The following is a 25,155-nucleotide window of genomic DNA, read 5'->3' on the forward strand; positions in this document are numbered from 1 at the left end:
TTGGGTGGGCACTGACCGAAATTTCATGAGAAGAGTTCTTTCCCCTTGAGGGCTAGAACCATCGCGAATTCCTTAACGCGAGTCCTAGGCAGGATGCCTTAGACCACGACGCCGCAGCGCGGGGCCTCAGAATATTATTATAGCATTGACTTAATCAGAACTTACTTTCTGAACGTCCTACGTAAATTAACATATAATGGAGATGTAACTGACACATGTACGTTGTATACGAAATTTTAAACCAAATGAAACATTGCAATTGAGCACACAATTAACTATACTATTATGAAAATGTATGGATGAATATGAGGACGAAAAAAATCTGCATATCTTTACTGTAATAATTCAGCTCCAGTACAATAATAGGCTCATCTCTTAACCCTTTCTTACCTATAGATACCATACGGCAATAATTAACTTTATAGCATTTATATACTTGTGTGTTACATATGAAGGTGTCCACACCTATGGAGTAACGGTCAGCGCGTCTGGCTGCGAAACCAGGTAGACCGGGTTCGAATCCCGGTCGGGACAAGTTACCTGGTTGAGGTTTTTTCCGGGGTTTTCCCTCAACCCAATACGAGAAAATGCTGGGTAACTTTCGGTGCTGGACCCCGGACTCATTTCACCGGCATTATCACCTTCATATCATTCAGACGCTAAATAACCTAGATGTTGATATAGCGTCGTAAAATAACCCAATAAAATAAATAAATAAATACATATGAAGGTAAATTTTGCTGGATAACTTCTATTTCAATACATTTTCATCAATATAGTTTTGTTTCAAATGTTGCCACTCCCGTAACTTTGTCACTGAATTGGTCCTAATACAGTTATTTGTTTCAACATGGATTGCTTGTAAATTTAATTTCGGTTAGAAAGGGTTAAGATCTATCACGGCCTGCTTTGTTTGGTGCACCCTGTACTCGTGTTTACGTTTGGGTCGCGCATCTGCGCTCGTCTTGGTCACATTTTCAATTCAACCCGCGGGGGGGCGCATCGCATGAATATGTAGACCGCGGAATCATATAAACGTCTTCTATTCATAGCGACGCATCCGAGATTTATATGTCACGTGCTTCAGATATGTCGTTTATGCATTCACAACAGTGTAGGGCCTAAATGCAACGACAGATGAAAGTCCTGCTGGTATATACCTTGACTTATGGCTCTCCGACAAGTCAAAACTCACAACGAAGCATGTGTAAATTTAGACTCACAACCTGCAGACAGACCAATTGTATAGCTTACTACAACGTGTGCGCAGGCAGGGTAAGTCTACAGGTATGCTTGTCTGATAAATAGTTCACAACAATGAATGTGCAGATACATACTTTGTCCAGGACGAACACTATCGATAAGAAAGTTTTGTAACTCAGTAATTAATCACAACTCCATATCACACTCTCCATTCCTAAATACAGAACATCCTTATACTCTTCATCTTTCACGGTCTCTGCAGCTCATCTCTGGAACTCTCTACCACAACATGTCAGAGACTGTCGGACATTGTCTAGTTTCAAAAATAAATTAAAATTGCACTTTTTCAATTCAGATTCCTTTCAGTTATAAGCCCTTTTCTCTGCGTTAGTTTTCTAAAAATATAGGCTATACATTTTTTTCCTTCATTTCCCCTTTTTGTTCTCTTTATCAGCCGATGAATTTATTAGCATAGCCATTTTATTGTGAATTTTATTTAATATTCGTATTTCTTTTCTTTTTTATTATTATTTTATTACATTCCATTTTGATATATTCTACCTTACGTTTTCCATATTAACCATTTGTACTAAATAAGTTGCTTTTACTATATTTCAATGTATTTTACTTTCTTTTTTCTATTATGGTATTATTTTCATGTTGTTTAGTGTCGATTTTATTATGCTATTATTATTTTTTTGTAATATGTTAGTATTCTGTTCTTTAACTTTTTTTTTAATTTTAACTGCTTGTATACTTCGTGACCTGTTAGAGTGTAAGAGAAGGCCCTATGGTCTTAACTCTGCCAGTATAAATAAAGAATTATTATTATTATTATTATTATTATTATTATTATTATTATTATTATTAATCATTTTATCTGAAGGTGACAGAAGATAATAATTTAATATTTGGACGGAGTTATGCAATAACATATCAAGCGCCAAAAACCTGTTTCGAGATATTGGGCATTGAAATAAATCTATTTTGTTATAAAACATTTTATGCAAGAAGTATTATAACATTCATACTATTACAAAAAAAATAGCACAAATAATACCAAAAAAAGCTAACCGATTTTTAGTAAGAGACCAGCAGTTGAATTAATATTTCAAAGCAAAATAAATACATGAATTTTATGCAATAAACGCATTTTTGCTTATAAATAGCAGAAAAATTCAGATATCGCATTCTTGATTTCTTCCGAGTTAAATTAGCCTGCCATCAACAGATCTGTGCAAATATCTCTTCTTTTTTTTTTTTTTTTTTTTTCAAATTGTTGGTTGGTCTATTGTTGCGTAATTCCGTCGAATTGTTTTATTTAACGACGCTCGCAACTACCGAGGTTATATCAGCGTCGCCGGTGTGCCGGAATTTTGTCCCGCTGGAGTTTTTTTACATGTCATTAAATCTACAGGCATGAGTGTGTCGCATTTAAGCACACTTAAATGCCATCAACCTGGGCCGGGATCGAACCCACACCTCGGGCACAGAAGACCGTGACAGAGGAACTCACCGAGTTCCTAAATGATGGCAACACAGTAATTCAATTAGTCGTGATTTTCCATAGATGTTCAATTGTATTTAAGTTTTATGTTAGCGACACTGTTATTCCTTTCATTGTTGCTGCGTTGATACAATCATTTGTTTACTCAAAATGGCACCCGTGAAGATTTACTGATCACCATAAAAATTTGGTGAGTTCCTCTGACTTTTGCAGCAAAAGGCATTCGGATAAAATTGTTGTTTGGATTAGGCCTATGAAACCTTATCGGTACTGTTTGTCCAGGACACTCTTTAGGTTCACAGCTTGCATAATAGGCCACTTTTATGGTTTACGAACATAGTTCTCAACAATGAATGCGAAGATATATGTTCAAAGCTTGCTTATAAGCAAGTTGGTACCGAAACTATTGTGTGAGCTTGGACTATATCCCTACCGAACGGAAAGTAATAGCGCAGCTCTCAATGTCAGTGAACCAGAACGACAAACATGTACAGCCGGGTGGGTAACCAAACTTGTGCTGCAATCGTCCACGGCTTAGAACGAGAAAGGAATAAACGAATAATAAAAAAAAAACAATAATTTGTAATTACAAACTTCGCAACTCCCAATCTAAAATAATTTATCCATACACATAAATAGTACATTATGCAACGAGCCTATAATGGTAATAATTAAGACGTAAGTATGTTTATGAAACGAGCGCGAGTTTCATAATTTTCATACGAGCGTCTTAATTACCATTATAGGCAAATTTCATACGACTTTTTATGCTCGACCATATTTCTAACTTGAAATTATTCATAAGTATTCATGCTATGATTATGTAAGTGAGAAGCGGAACTGACCTGAATTGTGAGATGTGCACAGACGCGAAAGTATTGATTTTTTCCGAGGAACAAATGCCATTGACCTTGATATAATTTAGAGAGTAAAGTGAACATTAATCTTGATATAACCTTGAAATTGATTGAGACATTGAAAAATGAGATGAGAAATTGAATTTATTTGAATATTATTTACAATTAACGCTAATTATTATAGTAACAGAACATAACCTTCTGCGACAGTATTGGATTTCCAGCCTCCGTGACGTTTCGCTAGTTGTCTTTCGATTGCATATCCGAAAATAATCGATACTTGCGCTTTCATATTGCTGCAATGGTGTTTTCTGATTGGTGAAACACCTGAACTTTAATGAATAGGTGTACTTTAATGAGGTCCATTAAAGGGCTGCTACCAGGTGTATAATTACTACATTTCGGAATGGTCGAGTATAAAATAACATACAAAGTATATAATTATGATTCTAGCCTCATAATAACAAATAACAATGAACATTTTCATTTTATCAAACGAAATGTTCCTTTTATGTTGAGAGAAAAAAAACATATTTGTACTCTGAAAATATTCGTTCTGCATCACAAGATGTTACTGAAACAAATCTCAAATATGATACAGTATTTCTTACTATCATCAGGTGAACAACAACTTTGTGAATCTAATAGTGCATCTCATACGTGGCTCATAATAACATATATCATAATGGTAAACGGGAAAAAAGTTCGGGGTCAAAAGAAGATATCAGATGATAGACAACATTAAGATATATGGATCATATGAGGAGACAAGAGGAAGGCAGAAAATAGGAAAGACTGGAGAATGCTGGGTTTGCAGTGAAAGACCTGCCTTTGGGCAGAACACTATGGATGAATTGTTTTCGAGAATTTTTTTTATTTCTATTGTAATGACAGTAGAAAGTTCGTATTGTAATTCTGATGTTGAATGAACTTGGACTGTAACGCAACCGAATGCATAGTAGCACAGCAGCATGAGACGTCAACAGACCAGCAGAACAAACAAGTATTGACTGCTGATAAATAAACTTGTCTTTCAACCAACATTTAACGAAGAATAATCCGGGAAAAAATAAACGTGTTAAACACTTCTGTTTGCATAATTATTTAATAACAGATGAGTTTACTTTTTTTAGAATCATGCATAATATTAACATTACATAACAAGAGAATAGCTCACTTTGTACAAAACATAAACTATTAATATAAATTAACAATATTCTTCAAATTACTCATGACTGTACATAGCTCCAAAGAATGATACTATGCGTTGTTTATGTGAACTGCGTATCGTCTGTAGCAAGCGCGAGCTGGGCGAGGCGCGGGTGACATCTATACTACTCGTTGTACTCAACTGAAATCTATTGTTTTTGTGCGAACTTACTACCTATGCTTATCAGTCACTTGTATGTAGTCTAACATAGATCACAACAATGAATGCGAAGATATAGGTTCACAGCCTGCTTATAAGTCACTTGTATGTTGTCTAACATAGTTCACAACAATGAATGCGAAGATATAGGTTCACAGCCTGCTTATAAGTCACTTGTATGTTGTCTAACATAGTTTACAACAATGAATGCGAAGATATAGGTTCACAGCCTGCTTATAAATCACTTGTATGTTGTCTAACATAGTTCACAACAATGAATGCGAAGATATAGGTTCACAGCCTGCTTATAAGTCACTTGTATGTTGTCTAACATAGTTCACAACAATGAATGCGAAGATATAGGTTCACAGCCTGCTTATAAGTCACTTGTATGTTGTCTAACATAGTTCACAATAATGAATGCGAAGATATAGGTTCACAGCCTGCTTATAAGTCACTTGTATGTTGTCTAACATAGTTCACAACAATGAATGCGAAGATATAGGTTCACAGCCTGCTTATAAGTCACTTGTATGTTGCCTAACATAGTTCACAACATTGACTGCGAAAGATATAGGTTCACAGCCTGCTTATAAGTCACTTGTATGGTTGTCTAACATAATTCACAACAAGGAATGCGAAGATACAGGTTCACAGCCTGCAGATAGGTCACTTGTATGAGTTGTCTGGCAACATGTTATGGCTCACAACAATGAATGCTCTTGGATATAGGTTCACGGTCTGCAGATGGGCTACATGTATGGTGTCTAACTTGTTACAGCTCATAACAATGAATGCGCAGATACTGACTCACAGCCTGCGGATAGTTCACTCGTATCATTGTCTAACACGTCAAACTCGTAACAAGGTTTGCAGATTAGAGGCTCACAACCTGCAAGGCTGTATGACAACATATCAAATCTCACAACAAAGTTTACGCATGTGCATTGTACAGGTACACGTGCCGCTTGTATTTCAAAAGCCTACCAGTATATATTGCTTAAAAATATGTCAAACCATTAATCACAATTAATGCAACTGAACACGTGAAGGTCTGTACTCCACCAAAGTCCCATGAGACCTTTCACAAAGCTATTTCAGTGCACAAGCCGCCACTGAGAGGCCGCGCTCTGTATACAATTTGCCTTATACCACATCGATCCGCCACACCGCACTGTGTCCAACCCGGCGAAAAGAGGAGGAGGATGAGGAAAGGAACTGAGGCAGAGATCTGGAAAGAAAGAAACAAACAATGAAACAAAAAGAAAGAAAGAGAAATTTTAAGTAGGAATATAAGGAGACAAAAAGAAAAACAATAATAAGCAATGAAGACAGAAAGAGAATGAATGAATGAATGAATGAATGAATGAATGAATGAATGAATGAATGAATGAATGAATGAGTGAATGAATGAATGAATGAATGAATGAATGAATGAATGAATGAATGAATGAATGAATGAATGAAGGTGTTAGTGGGGTTTAAAAAGGGCGCGTCAGCATCTATGGCTATTTGCGCCCTTATCTAAAATTCTTTACAGAACAGAGACATAATACAATAATCAGAATGCTTAAAAGAACTAAAAAACGTTGTCACGATTAAAACGAGGTACACAAATGCAGTTTCAACAGGGTGATGCATAAAACATTATAAAAATCTCAGACCTTAACTAGTATTTAAAAAGAGACAATAAAATAACAATACAAATGCTACCATAAATAAATTATCTGGCGTATTTCTAAAATACTCAGATGTAAAAGGTCCGAATGTCAAGTTTGTTAAAAAAACTTATATACTAAATAACAAATGTAACCTCCGGATGTAAAGGGTCCGGAGGACAGGAAAACGGGTCAATAAAAAAAAAACTAAATCACCCTGTCAAGTCCAGTACTCGATAAAAATCTCAGGACTGCATTTGTACAATTAAAATCATTTCCAAGAGCGTCACGAAGAGTCGGCCGAATTCCATATTGCCGACGGACTGAATGAATGAATGAATGAATGAAAAGTACAGAAAAATTGGTAAATTCGTTTGTAGACAAAACGCAGATAAATATTGAATAGAAATACATACATACATACATACATACATACATACATACATACATACATACATACATACATACATACATACATGTGTACATATACACAGGCCTGCATTACATACATAACGTTATATTACATTACGTATACTAAACATACATAGTACAGACAGGAGGCATAAATAATAAAAAAGAAAACTAAACAGAAAAGAAATAAAAAGTAGAAATTGTCGATACTAGAGAAAGAAACAAGCAAAGAGTATAACAAGGCACTCTTTTCGAACGTATTGAACCTTGCAGCGGTGTTTGTTAATTAGCCAACTCCCAGCTACTTCTCGTCTCCTTATATTTGACTTTGTTTGAAGAGGGCTGGAAGTACCCAGAGCTATCTTGAGACGGAGGAGAAAATGAAAAAAGAAATAAAGCGAGTTCATCTTCTTCTTGATAAGTTGTAGGCCGGGAATCGAAGCCTTGCCCTTCGTTCATGCGGAAGTGCATTGGGGCTCACCCTTTACATCGACCCGAAAGTTTAATTACCTCGGCGACAAACGAGGGGCGGAGCGGCCTGAAGGGCGGGCGAGGTCGCAAACTTTTAAATTGCAAGTGGTTCAAACTGAACGCAATTTCCAGATTAATTTTTTAACGTCTTAATTTGCAACACGATACCACGCCTGTCCAACCGGGAGGAATTGCCAGTGTCGGAGAAGGACCCAACAGCGGATGGATAACTGCTGAAGATAGTATGAATAAATACAGTTTATGACGGCATACCAAGGCGTAACATGACAAGATCAGTGCTTATTCAAGCAGTTGTAAGATAAAGGAGGGCAAGTGTGCGCACCTGGTGTATTATTGTCTGTGGAATCTATTGTATTATAGACGAAATAATGAAAAATTGTTTATGCTCAACCATGCCGAAATGTAGTAATTATACACCTGGTAGCAGTCCTTTAATGGACCTCATTAAAATAGCTATACCTATTCATTAAAGTTCAGGTTTTCCACCAATCAGAAAGCAATATGAAAGCGCAAGTATCGATTATTCTCGGATATGCAATCGAAAGACAACTAGCGAAACGTCACGGAGGCTGGAAATCCAATACTGTCGCAGAAGGTTATGTTCTGTTACTATAATAATTAGCGTTAATTGTAAATAATATTCAAATAAATTCAATTTGTCATCTCGTTTTTCAATGTCTAAATCAATTTCCAGGTTATATCAAGATTAATGTTTATTTTACTCTCTAGATTATATCAAGGTCAATGACATTTGTTCCTCGGAAAAAATCAATACTTTCGCGTCTGCGCACATCTCACAAATTACGAGATTGCACAAGGTCACTTCCGCTCCCCAGTCAGATAAGAATAATATGAATACTTATGAATAATTTCAAGTTAGAAAAATGGTCGAGCATAAAAAGTCGTATGAAACTTGCCTATAATGGTAATTAAGACGCTCGTATGAAAATTATGAAACTCGCGCTCGTTTCATAAACATACTCGCGTCTTAATTACTACCATTATAGGCTCGTTGCATAATGTAGGCCTACTATTAATGAATGACAGTATGATACGGATTATAAATTCAACAGATGAACTTTAGAAGAAGATACAAATGAAATTCGATTTTTTTTAAGGAGACAAATGCATACTTAGCCACATAGGCGGGTAAGAGTAAGCATAACGAGTTTGCAGTCATGAAGTTATAAAACAAATATTTGAATTCACGCCAAAACAATTTGTTTTATATGAGAAGACTTTTGAGACATACACGGAAATTTTCAGGCTTTTAATACACTTATAACCAGGGAACGGATTTATATGGACTAAAAATATATGAAATATGTAAATATATATGTAGTTATTTTTACCAAAATATGGAATTAAATATGGATTTTTACCAAAATATGGAATTAAATATGGACTTAAAATTATAAAAAAAATGACTATGTACGTTAAATATTGGTACATTTTAATCAAACTAAACAAAAAATATAATGGACGTACCTTATCTTCCAATGTAGTTTCAACAAAACACAATTTTTATTGTCTGTTACCATAACAATAGGTTACAAACATTTCTTTCAAGTGCTGAAAAGTGAATCTTCTTCTATTGTCTCTGAGGATAGATTTATACTGACTAAAAGAGCGTTCGACGTCACAAGAAGTAACTGGTACATAATTCAATTTCACAATGTCTGCTGGGGATAAGTCCAAGTTAATCTTCACTGTTGATTCACCACTCATCACAGCAACAACCTTTTGTAGTTCTTCATATCCAGGGTTTTTTGAAAGTACAGTGTCCACCTTAGCTCTTACTGCATCTGCAACTTTACCTCTACCACGATTCAGTTGTTCCACAGTACTATTTATAATTTCAAAACTTTCAGATAGTGAAAGGTGCCTATTTTGGAGACTTTTGAGCGTTTTTATGATGCATGAAAATGTATGCTGAATGTGAGCTAAGTCATTCTTCACACTTATGTCACAGGTAACTGTTTTCGCAGTATCAATTGAGACTGCATCTTCAGAGTCCAATGCAAGGAGAACATTGTTAATAGAGTCTATATGTTCGGCATAATATTCAACTGCTTCTAGCCATGTACCCCATCTAGTTAAAATTGGCTTTGGTGGCAATGGAATTTCAGGGTACACTTCTTTCAACACGTTAACTCTACTGGGAGCTTTGAGAAATACTTTTTTCACTGATGAAATCAACAAATCTACTTTAGGGAAATTGTCTCTGACCACTTCTGCCACACGATGAAATGCATGCGCCACACAAGTAAAATGAGTCAATTTAGGATATACAACAGATAATGCTTGTCCAGCTTTGACCATATAAGGGGCAGCATCGCTAATAAAGAATAACACATTATCGTACATAATACCCTTTGGCCACAGGATACCCATAGCTTCGTTGAACAGTTTAACTATAGTTTTGTTATTGCACTTTTCTAGAACATCACAATGTAAAAGAATTCGTTCAGAATATTGTTCACTTAACAAACCGATAACTACATTACCAACAAGTCTACCTTCTTTGTCGGGAGTCTCATCAATGGAAACCCAAATTGAACTATCTTTAATTTCATCTCTTATCTTCTGTATTGTCTCATCGTAGATGGATGGAGCATACGTCTTCCTAAGTGTTGACTCATCCGGGATTGTATGTTGAGTATATTTTTCAAGGAATTCCCTGAAGACCTTATTCTTTAGTTTGTAGAGAGGAATATCAGCAGAGATGAGAGAACGGCACAGGTCGATGTTAAACTCAGATCTTACATTCGATGTTGTTGGTTGTGTTAAAAACAATTGTCTCTGCTTGGAATTTAGTTGTTTGTTGGCCTGATGTTTACTAGTTGTAATGTGTTGTTGCACCAGGAACTTTTGTGTAGATGATACTGCACACTGACACAAATTACAAAATAATATTTTATTGTCAGTTGATAAACCATCTTCTTTAAATTCTGAAATGTAACTTGTTAGTTTTGATTTTAAATTGACTGAATGACGTACTTTTGGCATATTTACCGTCTTTATAGTATGATTTACAAAACTGAACCTATGTGTACTCTGACTGGCATTTAACTGTTGAGCTGCACAACTGAAGTCTGTTAAAAATTTTAAATTAAATTAATACAGTTTTGTAACTTACTTTCCCATTGTTGATAGGACTGCTAATTTTCAAATAACTCTGATGTTAAAGGGATTACTGAACATGTGTTTAAATCTCTATTGTTGAAATGTATTTTTAAAAGTTAATGGAATTTTGTTTTGTTTTATTGTTAAACCTAATATAATATGGACTGTTTTATATGAAATATGGAAAATATATGGAAATTAACGAAAATATGTACTAAACTCTAAAATATGGAAAAATATGGAAAATAAAAGTAGGATTTTTCAACCCTACACATTGTGAAACATAAAGATAATGCAAAATATAAATTATATTAGCTTTATAAGTAAATATGTATTTACATATAAATCCTTTCCCTGCTTATAACTAAGTTCTTTTACACTATTATAGAGCACAATGCCCACAACAGAAATATGAGATTTAGTAATAAATTTAACTACAACTGTAGAAACGAGAAATAATAGATAATGATTACAAGAAAGGGCTCAACAACAATAGTCGCATACAAATGCTCCAAATCCTTCGCAACTTGAATATAACTCGCGCATTCTTACCCGCTCATTCTACGCACACTCTTAGCCGACATCGAATCAGTTTAGGGATGTGTTACTAAAGAGCAGCACAATACGGTCTTAGGACATTAGTTCATGCCACTTCATTGCTACAAATACGACTTCTTTTTAATGTCAACATGTTCCTTCTGATTGACTTATAGTTATAACTAAAATGCGGGAGTGCGGGCCCTTTGCCGTCAAGTTAAGTACGACTGGAGTGTTCCGTGGCGAGTGTACTGAACTCTCAGGTAAGCAACTCACTGTGCGTGCTTCAGCCGTAGACGTACAGTATTGAGTATATGAATTGCATACATACAATAATCATACATTTCGTATTTACCTAATTGATGTGATGAAGACGGAATCTTTTTCTTTACAATAAGGAATTACAATATACTTCTACAACTATGTACATATGTCGATTGTCAAAGGGGAAACTTCTGCGTGTATCAGAACATGTTTGTACTGCGAAAATCTTCTTCCGACATCACATGAGGTTAATGGAAGTACGTGAAAAGATTTACATTGTCATTTAAGTTTTTGTCCTGTTTTTTCACCAAACTGTTCAACACTGCATAGTCATTATTTTTAATTACACTATGTAATTTGTCATTTACCTTATCAGGATACAGTCCTTGGTGTACCTTGTTAGTTGTTTCCGATACTTTCTTAATTAATTTAATATTTTGGCAATCGTATTCTGGTACGAAATTGGTAAATATTCTTTACGTGTTGTTGCTTCTCCTGGAATATGTTGATTTGCGTATTTTTCCAGAAATGATCTAAAGTGGGGGTTGTCCAAAATTCTGAATGGAATGTTTGTGTGTACCAACATGCCACATAAGTCTATATTGAATTGTGACCGACTATTTGAACTCGATTGGTTCTTGTTTGAATTGCGTTCAACATTTTCCTTGTGTGCTTTACTATTACAGTGTCTTTCAAAATAGTACTTCTTAGTTCGTAATAATCTGAAATTATACACGACACATACAACATTTTCTCCTTAGGTTAAATATATCGCTTCCGAATTGTTTCACCAAATTATTTAGTATTGCATTTCGTGAGCGAGTTGTTTTAGGCATTGTAATATCGATGGCTGAGAACCAGACTGTTCTAAGTTCAACTTTTTATAAGAAAGAAATCTGTGTTTCATTGTGTTCCAGTTCTTGTCCGCATATATGAATCGAACAAAATTGTAAATATTCCTCTCCATAAGGTTGCTATGAAGCTATTCCAAATTGTTTCATGAAGCTTTGAATGTCAGGAGCTTAAAATAGCTCTTCTGAAAAAAAAATAGTAAAATGGACTTGGAACAGTCTGGTTCTGGGCTATCAATATGTGTCATTTCACACACGCAATTCTTCAGTATGACAGCTAAACACACACTGAATGTTTCGGACTCGATGCACGGAACAGTACGACGAAAGGCGAGAGAGACTTACGTCATACTCTATACTCGTCTGCATAGTCAACTGTAATCGCTGTATTAGGCCCGCACTCCCGCGGTCTAGTTATAACTGTGTAGAAAGCTCAAGTTTTCTTTTGAAAAAATTACATGAGATTTCAAATAAATTACACACCTTTCTAAATAGAGATTCTTCTGCGGCTCGACCAACGTATAATCTTGTAAATAATCCATACTCAATGGAATAATGTAAACCAATTTTGCAGTAGGCATACCAACTATGAAAAATTCATGAGAGCACTCTTACCCAACGCGCACACTTACCCTCCGTTACCTTGCATGGGCTTTTCCAAAAGTAGTCCCCTAGCTGTTTCCATAGCCTCTGAACATCGTAAGCATGAAATACAATCTAATTGGCAGTCGTCTGAAAATCGCATCCACAGTCTTCCAAGACAGCTTAATCAGACTTGTAAATAAGCAGACGCCCAAGGCGTATAAATTATTTTCGCGGTATCTAAGATATCAATAACACGGGCGCCTCAATTTAAGAGAAAACAGCCGAAAAAAATTGCGTTATAAAATGAATGTTTAAAACGTCGTATTATTTTGCGACATCTATTACGTTTTCTTTTATATTAGGACTATGTTTACTCTTAGAGCATACTTCTTCCAGAATTTTCTTCAATGTTATACAGTGGACTGCTAAGGGAGTACAGTAAGTATGTACAGTAGTGGCAAAAAAACCGGACCGACCCTTGTAGCTGATTTCAGAGCCTTGTTCACTCCAGAGCGTGATAGACTGGTAACTAAGACTTTCGTGGTTCCAATCCTGCCTGAGAAGGAAACTTTTTTTTTTTTTTTGTTCTTTATTCAAATTTATTCCCAATACTTTTCGATTGCAGCGATATTTTACTACTTAATTAACTTATTATTCCCAGAACATGAATTTTACCAGCTTATTTTCTAATGGCTTTCGAAATGGGCTACGTCAGCAATCGAAACTACAACAATTTCAATAGATTACTCGCTATCTTGTGAATGCGGGCGTGGCATGCGCAGTGGCTCATTTCGGGGACTTTGATTATCCCGTCGGTCCGGTTTTTTTGCCACTGCTGTACATTGTACAGTGCGTCTTCGCTATCACGTTCGCGACGACCGACCGGCCGCGTGCCCGGTGGGGTACCGCGTTTCTGCCGATTGACGGTCGGTCGTCGCGACGTGATGGCGAAGACGCAACACTCATCACTACCACAAGATGGCGTTTAAGTTGTATTAACAAGAAATTGGACTGACACTGAATGATCAGTGCCAAGAACTTCCCGATTATTTTGCTAGAGGTAACGAATACTAGTAATTATTTAGGGGAGGTTGTTTTCCAAACAGATCGTAAGGACAAGAGTCACTATGGACAAGTCTATCTGGAAAGATTTACTAATATATCTTCCGTTTTGTTAAACATGGAGGTTTCTGACACAGCTAAATGGCCAGTTGGACGTCATTTAGCTGAAGCTAGACGCAAAGAAATACTGCAAATGGCAGAACATACCAAAGATTCCTTTCCAAACTTCAGTGGAGATCGGTTGCTTAATGAATAGTTTCGTTTAAGGTACTTAACTACCCTTGGGAAAAAAATTTGCAATTTTATTCAATTTTTTAAAACTATGTTTTTCCTGATTACTTGACATAAAATTATGGATTTTCGCACAAAATAAACACCTCAAATTTTTTTGGAGAGCAGGGGGACAATTTTTTAAAGCGAAAACTAAAATGTGTTTCAGTCCTTGGCCCACAGTTTTTATATTAGAAGAAAATCTCTTTCACTATCTTACTATTGAAAGAACACAGAATAAGCTGTGAAAACAGTTTTCCCCTATCTTTTCCCACTAAGAAAAAGTGTCATTTTATTTTTTGAAAATTTCAAACATAAAAATAAAAATTTAAGATCTTGGAATTTCAAATTAACTTTCTTAAGCAGTAGGAAATTGTTTGTAGTTTGGCATTTCGGAAGAAAGGTGTTGAAGAGAAGTCTCTCCGTGAGAGTAGAATTCGCTCTTGGTGCCCAGCCCTGGCTAAGGGTAAAGATACGAGCTGGACATGCACTGATGTGTCAGATTTAAGCCATTTGACACAAAAAAATTAAGAAGCTTTAGGAATCTATTGCTCATAAGAATGCTTGCCTAGATTTATCAGTCTTTGGAAGAACAGAAATTAGGCAACAGCTTAGCTCAGCTTTCAGGAGAATATTGAAAGACAGAATGATAACGTAAGGAAAAATCGTTATGTTCTTTCAAAGATAATTGAACATCATTATCATCATCATCATCATCATCATCAGGCTCATTTTAAGGTAATTAACTACTTTAGAGAACTAGTATTTTTTTAATTTTTCAGAAATTAGATATTGTTTAATTTGTTGGAAAACTATGTAATATCATAAAAGTAGTGAACCCTTGTCATTTTAGGCACGAACCGCCATTGTTTAACATCAACTTGATGGATATGTTAATGACTGCAACTTGGAGTAGTACATCCAGATAGGCCTAAGTTGTCACAGGGCACGCTCCCTTTTCACAGGAGAGGGCGTGTCCGTGCACGTGTGCAACAGCGCATCACATAGCGTGGTGGGGAAACAATCGACAATTATTTACAGCCTTGAACAAAGGACTGTGTACGGTTTTTTTCTTTAAACGATCGTTCAGGCGGAAATACCAACAAAAAAAAATGAAAAGAAAAATAAAAGTTCTGTGTTACCCTTTACAGTGATTATTTGTAAGTTTGTGAAAAACCTGAATAATTAATGCAAGTAAAATCATTTATGTTCAGGAAGGTGAAAAAATGTCGTTTTTGTCCCTGCTATTCTGTCATCGTTCCACAGGGTATTTCGCAGTCATATTGCATTATGTGAGACTAGGTGATGATGGTGACCAAGCTCACAATCAAGTTCCAGGGATCAAACCTGGCGTTGGGAGGCTGATTTTTAAGTGTGACAAAAATTCTTAGCATGATTGTCTTGAAAGAAGAGTAAAGTGATGAAGCTTTGTCCAATAACAAGCGGGTTCCAGGCAAAATTATACGGCACTTCTCGACCAAGTCTCTCAGACAGATAGACATATATTCTATAGTTATCTCCAGAGCTGGAAACTTACGCGTAAAAAAAATTCTACGCAACATGTAAAATGCGTGTAAAATACGCGTAAATGCGTAATTTATGTAATAAATGTAAAACAGTAAAACCTTGTTGTGTTGTTGTTTAGTCAACTGTCCGAAGACAGGTCTGAACATCACAAGTGGTGCCTTGTTGGTATCGCTTACTTACTTACTTACTTACTTACTTACTTACTGGCTTTTAAGGAACCCGGAGGTTCATTGCCGCTCTCACATAAGCCCGCCATAGGTCCCTATCTTGAGTAAGACCAATCCAGTCTCTATCATCATATCCCATCTCCCTCAAATAAATTTTAATATTACCCTCCCATCTACGTCTCGGCTTCCCCAAAGGTCTTTTTCCCTCCGGCCTCCCAACTGTGGCTTATTGTGCTTACCATTTCTATTCAGTGAATGATTGAGTAGTCGAATGGTCGCGCTCTTGTACAAGTACAGCACGCTGCACCGTGAACTTAACCTGGGCTATTATATGGATGGTGATGATGATGATGATGATATGTGAATTAATGATGACGAAATGAGTCCGAGGTCCAACGTCGAAAGTTATCCAGCAATTATGCTTCAATTGGTTGAAGGAAACCGTCAGAAAAAAACTCCAACCAGGATTTGACCCAGGGTCCGCTCGTTTCACGGGCAGACGCTCTAACCGGTGTTAAATTGTTACGCAGGTTCCCAGATTACCAGCGTGCATTACCTACTTATAATTCATTCGAGCGCTTCATATTGTCTTAATTCCTTCCATCCTTCGAAAAGATACGCCAACACCACACAGTGTTTCCGCGTGTTACTTAGCTACTCGCCGCGTCGATATAGATCCCAGATTTACATGTAATTTACATAAAATATGTATCATGTAATTTACGCGGCCAAACCTAGTTGTCTCGGATTCCAGCGTTAATGTAAATTGGACCTTTTCCATTGGTTGTAAAACAGAAATAGGCATACAATTCACGACGTTTCGAAGACTGGATCTACCTTTTGTGTTCGAGTGGACAAGGTCATCTTACTCATTCGGGCCGTTAAAAATGACTAAATCTACATAAATGGTCATTTGTGATGGCTTCTATACAAGCATAATTTATAATCTACGTACCGGCAACGATCACCACTGCGTCCGCGAAGTATAGTGACATAACTCGGTAGTGTTCTACGACAGTCTGGCTCAAATGCACGTTATTAACTGATTTTAGGAACCATTTTTGTGTCTTACAATCCGTATTAGCAGATAACTTGTTACATTCAATCTTTCTTTTGTAGTACAACGCTTACGGTTCTTCAAAGGAGATGATTTAGGAACAGAGGAGTCATTTAGACGGGGGTTAAGGTTAAAAAGTTCAATAATAGAGTAATAATACTTACGCACTTACTTACTTATGGCTTTTAAGGAACCCGGAGGTTCATTGCCGCCCTCTCATAATCCCGCCATCGGTCCCTATCCTGTGCAAAATCAATCCAGTTTCTATCACCATATCCCACCTCCCTCAAATCTATTTTAATATTATCCTCCCATCTACATCTAGGCCTCCCCAAAGGTATTTTTTCCTCCGGCCTCCCAACTAACACTCTATATGCATTTCTGGATTCGCCCATACGTGCTACATCCCCTGCCCATCTCAAATGTCTGGATTTAATATTCCCAATTAGGTCAGGTGAAGAATACAATGTGTGCAGTTCTGCCTTGTGTAACTTTCTCCATTCTCTTGTAACTTCATCCCTCTTAGCCCCAAATATTTTTCTAAGAACCTTATTCTCAAATACCTTAATCTCTGTTCCTCTCTCAAAGTGAGAGTCCCAAGTTTCACAACCATACAGAACAACCGGTAATATAACTGATTTATAAATTCTAACTTTCAGATTTTTTTGACAGCAGACTGGATTACAAAAGCTTCTCAACCGAATAATAAGAGGCATTTCCCATATTTATTCTGCGTTTAATTTTCTCCCGAGTGTCATTTATATTTGTTACTGTTGCTCCAAGATATTTGAATTCTTCCACCTCTTCGAAGGATAAATTTCCAATTTTTATAGTTTCATTTCGTTCAATATTCTGGTCACGAGACATAATCATATACTTTGTTACTTCCAAATCTATAGCTTTACGAGTAATAGTAAAGACAAAAAAAATGAGAAATGTACCTTTAATATTAAAATATTCCACTTTTATAAGCGCTTAACAAATAAAAGACGAGATAATGGCTTCGATCAGATGAAACCAAGCCGTTACCCTTTGCTATATTAGTGGTTTTTACCTATTGTAAATAAAATCAGAACTTTTTCTTAATTGAAATTCCAATTTCTTTATCAATAAAACTGTGTTTCATTTGTTCCCACCTACGTCATATGAACTGCAAGTGCATGTAAATTATATAGCGTATAAGTAGGATAAAGAAGTTAAAATTAGATCTATGTGTGGAAACTATAAATGTACCGATACTGTAAAGTGTGGTAAATTTGAGCATAAAACAAAAATAATAAATAAATATATCTATCCGTAGCTTAAAATAATAAAAAGAATAATGAACTTTAAAAATAAGTTCACTGCGTCTGATATCATGGTTTACATCTATCTTTCATGGTGAAGTTCGTCCCAGCAGTCAAGTTTACCCCATTTTACGGTATGGAAAGTGGTTCATTTCAGAAGAAATAGGGAAGGAGCACCCTACGAAAATCTTGCCTCCTCCAAGCCAAAATTGAAATGACACCCCTATTTTGGAAGTTTCCTTATCATGGAACGAACCAAGAGTTGGGTTAACTACGCTGGAAAAATCCACATCGCCAAAATTTTAGCCATAAAAAAATTCTGGACAGTAATAGCAGATATATGCAGGGGACATCCTGACATCATCTTCAAACTCGGAAGAGGAAACGCGCAGCAACATTTTTCGTTAATTACTACGAGAGTTACCCTCACCACAAGACTCCATTACACACCCCTCTCTCACTCGCTCTCTTTTTTCTTCCCTCTCGCCTCCTCTCTCCCCTCCTCAAGCCACTTCTCAATCCTTTTGTCCCTATCTCAACAAGTACATAAATATGACAATATCTATTTCAGCTATATTTGTGACTGTTCATGAATTTGTGATTGCAATATTTTCTTTCTACTGTAAGTACTAGAAACACAGTAAACAAATCAAATACGAGACCAAAAATGTGGAATTTTGTTTTCTATCTAAAAATTAAGTTTCTTTGTCATTTACGCTAACTCGCTTAACAGACTGAAGCGTTTGAATAACTTCAAGGAAAAATTGTTCCGGGGCCCGGAGCTACTACCTGAAAGCCAGATTTGCAGAGATAGAAGCGTTCTTTACGATTACGACTGTGCAAGTTGTATGACTATAATCCCTGCAATATAATTTGAACTTTCAGAGGTAATGACGAATTCTGTTTATAGTCCGGAGAGAAAATTGCTCCCAGAGCTAAAAATTGTCCATCCTCAAAGGATTTCATACACGTATATAGTCAACTCGTTTGCAGTGAACCTCTAGGGACTCGGATATTTGGTTCACTACGTCCGAAGTTGAATAATATAACTGAAATTTATTCCTTTAACTCCAATTGAACATAATAGTGACAAAATAGAATATACATAAAATAGAATTGATGTTATTATTGTAGAATCTGTTAATAAGAAACAAATATAAAAAACTATTATTCTTACCTTATTTTCCATTCAAATAATGACTTAGGGGAGAGTCGGGTAGTATCGGACATCGGGTAATATCGGACAGTAAGTTTCTTTCATCTACCACACGATGATAGTACCTGATTGACATGGTTACGTTTCTGTGATGTCGCATAGAGAAACGTAACCATGTCATTCAGGTACTACCATATGGTGGTAGATGAAAGAAACGCACTGTCCGATATTACCCGATGTCCGATACTACCCGACTCTCCCCTACTGTTACCCTAGATCATATATACCCAGATAGCTCGGCCTTATAGGTTTTGACGGTAACAACTTTTGTCAAGTTTACTATGCTGCCATCTAGTTGTTACATAAGGAGTCACGTCATAATTCCCATTTGAATTGCATTAGCGACTGTACTGCCAATTCGTGTTCGTTTACGGCGGACGGGTGGCGATCCTGGCGGTTGTTCTCTTCAAAGTGCTGCTAATTTTAATACAGGGATGAGCTCTCTGTTACATATATGATCTAGGCTGTTACATACAGCTGCTTGCAGTGATTTAAACATTTTAACTGAACTGACAAGTATAGCACAGATAGATAATTGTTGTCCCACTCGCAAGATTACCCCTCTTATTTATCCCGTGGGTTCGCAGTTAGCCACAGACTTTTCTTGGGCCCTCATTCACTTCCTCTCACTTAACATGTGGGTTGGAAGCTGTTGTCAATTGGACTTGGTCAAGGATTTTCTCTGGGCCCTCATTCACCCCTTCTCACGTCAAACACGCTACCAAAATAACTCAGGTATGGAACCTGCATCTTCAAGCTTATGAGAAATGCTTGTTTGAAAATATTTTTGTGATGTTACAATTGAATTTTTCCTTGCAAGTTATTCTTAGATTTACTAAAACTGAGGTTGAGAGTTCATTAAAACCAAATATTTTAGTGTATATTTGTATTGTATGTGGATAGGAGCCAATGTTTTAAGTTCACTATAATTATATAAAATCAGTGAGGGAAGTGAGACGGTATGCGTCGGTATGGAATACCGTCACTGGTTTCTGTGACCAGAAAACATACTGTCACTGAAAAAATGTGATCCATAAGAATTTGTTTATACATTCTTTCACAGCAAAGGGTTCTATCTGTTTGCTTCGTGAATCTAAACCATTCTGGAACTGTAGTCAACGCGTATTTAGACACGTTTATTTGATGTCTACTCTTGGAACGCTTAACAATGGTAGAATTTCAAGTATAGAAGGCTGTGATCTGTAGCTTGTGGTGGTCATTGTTGCCAACTTAGTGATTATATCAGATCTTATTATTTTAAAATATTTGTCAGTGACTTATCTATTATTAAATAGAGTTACATACAGTACTAATTTAAGTATTCGCACTTTGAAGCTTTAACATTATCTTAAATGATAAGTCTCAACGGATATTGGAAAATAATCTAGTAAATGACTGAAGTAACTTGAAATTATTTTATTAAGAAATTTAATATGTTGCGTAAGCTTCGAAGACTCGCGTTACTGACTAAATGAAGCAATTTATTGTATATGTCATGTGTGTGTATATTGTAAAGGGAATGGTAGGCCTACGACTTTTTAAATAGAGGTATGCCAGGGGAAAATCTAGGAGTAGCATACCACATCTGGTTGTTTACAGTTGTTTTAAATACTACCGAATGTTAATATAAGCATTAATTTAAAGATATTAATATTGTTATGCAAAACATGGTTAATACGAATAGGGGACTGTCCTGCGTAAAATTGTCACATAAGGCTCGTGTTAAGTGTTTTTATGTAAATTATTACTTAATTAAAAAAAGTCTTATGTTTCTGGGAGGAGGGACACATTCTGGAAGTTTGGGGGACTCCCTGAATTCACCACTCTTCTGGTGATAGAAAAAAATGTGATAAGAAGTAGTTCCTACCCACTGAGGTCGTGACAAACAGCTAAAATTTGTTTGAATGACCAAAACAATAGAGAAGATTTGGTTGTTTGTATCGACTCCAACAAGCAGAAATCTCATCTCACTCCACTTTTTTTTTATTATTACCTGAAGATGAAGATATAGCCAATTTTCAAAACATTGTGATTTCTTCTTTCACCACCTGCACTGTGAAAAGTTCCATCTACAACTCTTCTAAATAACTACTTCCGTACCAATTACCAATGATCTGTAGGAATTGTTACAGGAAAGACAGTTTAGTGAACATCCCTCTATCTTTCCTGAAGCATTAGGCTACCACACACAGAAAGCTATAAACTAAGCTACACTACGCTAACTGATGCTAAGCTATGATGTATTATGACATGAAATGCTAATTAAGTTAAGTTAAGCTATACAGATGTTTTAAAATGGCTGCATTACATCCACTTAATATTTGAAGGGGAGGCAAATTTAGGTATTAACATTGCTGTCGTGGAAGATGAAGAAAGAGAAAGAAACAGATTGCTTTTGTTCATAGAGGCCGAAATCAAGATTGACTGTTCAAAATGGGCTCATTATTATATTAGTAATATAAACTTTAATACAATGTAAAAAATGTATTTCATAAAATGAAAAACATATTACTGAATTTATAGGCAGTACTCACATGTATTATGCAAAAGAATAAATGATACTATAATCAGTTCCGAGAGTTTCACTTATTTCTTGCCAACAGTTGTTTTTCCTGGTTGTGTATAATAATAATTTGAGATTGTGTAATAGATATATGGATATTTTTGTATTTTTTTAATTACCAGTAATCTTTTCTCCCTTGGTCTGCCTTCCATGATAATTAGTACACAGAAACAATAAAATAATTATTAAAGTAGGTCTAACAAAATTTACACACAACAGTCTGCTAGATTCCTCCTAATAACTGATTATGTGTATGCGCTAAACTAGCTACAACTACGAAAATCGCCTCCTAGGCAATCTGTGAAACCTAACTTAGCATAGCTCAACTTATCTTGGCTTAGCATAGCGCTCTGTGTGTGCCATTCCATATAACTACATTAGAGCTACTTTTTCCTTGGCTTGCATAGCTTAGCTTTCTGTGTGTGGTGGCCTTAATAAAAAGAAAAAAATATTAGTCTCTCATGACATCAATTGCAAGACACTTGGCTTGCAGCATAATATTTCTAACTGAATGTTACCTATCAGAATGTCGTTCATTCTCAGTGACTACTGTTTCATCAGCTTACAATTTTTTTAGAAAAAAATAATAATATGCCTAATGGATGTAAAAAGCATCAATTAATTCAATCAGTTTATGGTTACTCAAACTGGAAAAGGCTTTTCATCTCATTCACTAAAGCTGTCCAGAGATTCCTGTCTTCAGCTACGCCTTGATGGCTTCTCAGTAGGTGCAGATCGTTGTCTACTTGGTCCTTCCATCACAGTTATGGTTTACTGAGCGACCTCTCCTCTCTTGGATTATTCTGATATCTACATAGAATATGGTCTAGCCATCGTAGTCTTAAGTTTTCACAAATGCCACTATATCTGGATCTTTATGCAGGTTTTTCAGTTCGTTCACTATTTTTTTTAGGATTTTCCATGCATCCTGGTCTAGAATGGGTCCAAAAATCTTTATTAAAATTTTGCTTACTTTTTTTTTTGTTACAATCCTTATTTCAGCTGGGTATAAAAGCATACATAATATTACTACTTTTGTAAACTTTTAGTTTTGTTGTTCTGGACAGGAATTTGGATTCCAGAATTTTTGAGAGACTGTAATAGCATTTGTTTGTGCTGGCTAAGCAGTGCGTGACTTCCTTCTCAAACATATTTTCATCGTTAATAATATAGCCTACATCCCAATACATCCAGACATTTAAACTGTCCCACTTTTTGAAATTCCCAATTATCTATCTTAAATGTGTTTATATTATTTAAGTGTCTTTATATCTTCGTATGTTCGGTTTTAGAGGTGTCTAATTTAATTCACTGACCAAAACTCCGAATAAATGTTTGATGTGAAGAGTTGTTGGTCTCCCATCACAAGCAGTGGCAGATAAGGGAATGCCCACCACATAGGTTATGGAAATAAAATACCTAGGGTGGACCAAAACAAACAGATGGTGCCTTACAGTGACAGAAGTTAGATCTTCAAAGGCTAGGGAAAGAAAATCCTGATCAAAAACTCAGCTGGTCCTCCAACGGAACTAGATATTTAAGCACTGGGCCAACAAACCACCTTAGAAAAAAGTAAATGTTGTGTATCATTCACAAATAGCCTCGATGAAAAAAGCACTGCTTTTGCACCATGACAAAGATGCAGAAATAGCCAACGTTTCGGAGCCAACTATCAGTCTTACTATCAGGGGAAGGAAAGAAAGACTGACCTATCTCTTGCAACTACTATATTAACCATGAGCTTTGTCTAGATGGAACCAACAGTTAGTATGCTCTTTCCTTGCTTATTGAACCAATAGGTAGCTATGCAGTTTCTAATTTTAAAACAAATGTTCTTAACAGGCAGTTGTTACACAGTAAACAAGAGCACAAATATGCCTACAAAATTAATAAAGACAAAATATAGAAATTATGAGGTAATTATTTAAGTGATGTGTAAGCCTAAACGGTGAAACTTCAATCTCGATGAAAAATTTTTGATTTTCAGATTTACCAAACCTATGACAAACTTTGAGCATTTCTTTAGTTGCTAACTTTTGTACAGCAATGTATACATCCGCGTTAAAAATCCTGTCAATAGCACAATTAAGCCTTCAAAGAGGATATAATATAAACATAAACATTACAACCTTAGCCCCTAATAGTGTTACTACTAATAGCACTTCTAATTAACATATCAAAAATTGAATACGAATTAAAATAAATTAAAAATTTAGTCGAACATAAATCATACAGATAAAGGTCTGAGTTTCTAACTACCGGTCACAGTATTTATGAAGAAAGCTATAAAGAATCATCTAAAATTCTCTGTAACTCATGCTGCTTTTCCTCCATCATGCAGTCAATGCAATTGAGATGGCAATGAAACTGGTACAATAATTATTTTCTTCTGTGCCAAATTGAACTTGATCAGTATGGTGGACATCATCGAGGATCAGTGACAGGTTAGGTTTGGTTTGTTCACGATATTTGGTTCGTCTTGCATATTATACGTTTTTTGGTAAGCATACCGAAAATCTGAACAAATCAAACCTAACTTGTCACTGATCCTCGATGATGTTCACATACTGACCAATATTTAATTCGGCATAGGATAAAATAATTACTATATAACTAATCACAGTTTGATGAAACAATTAATATAAAAATGATAAAAGATTAAAAAATAAGTACCAAACTACGTTGATAAGTGTTAGAATGCATTCTTAAAACAATATTTAAATTACTGGGTGTTTTTGAACTCTGAACATACCGGTATGTAAAAATTGGTGCAGTGAAATTCTCTTGTAACCAATAAGTTATTTAAGTTTTTTTTTTTTGGGAAGGGGGGCGGGATTAAACAATAATTTGAAAGTTTATCAGTATAAGCAAATAAAAATTATTAGTAATTACTGATAACACTTTCACTTAAATGTCTTTCAGTAAGCCTACAACAATAAAATTGAAATTCTTATGTAAGTATGTACTTACAGAAGCAGAAGTTAAATTTTTTGTTGCAAGTGTACACTTACTCCCATAAAGAAATAAATACCATAACTTGATAATACGATGTTTACTTGAAACCTAAAATTAACAAATTTATTGGTTAGTTTTTGTTTTACAAACACTACGGTAGGGTAGCATCTCAATTTGGAACTACCGAGCTGG

General features: G+C 35.7%; 1 protein-coding gene across 1 annotated transcript in view; it reads right to left on the minus strand.

Moving 5' to 3' along the window:
- Window positions 1-25,155, minus strand: part of LOC138703552 (protein artichoke) — a 399,724-nt gene that overhangs the window by 372,371 nt on the left and 2,198 nt on the right. The gene's annotated exons all lie outside the window — the stretch shown is intronic.

This window comes from Periplaneta americana, chromosome 7, assembly GCF_040183065.1.
Source record: "Periplaneta americana isolate PAMFEO1 chromosome 7, P.americana_PAMFEO1_priV1, whole genome shotgun sequence".
Taxonomy (NCBI): domain Eukaryota; kingdom Metazoa; phylum Arthropoda; class Insecta; order Blattodea; family Blattidae; genus Periplaneta; species Periplaneta americana.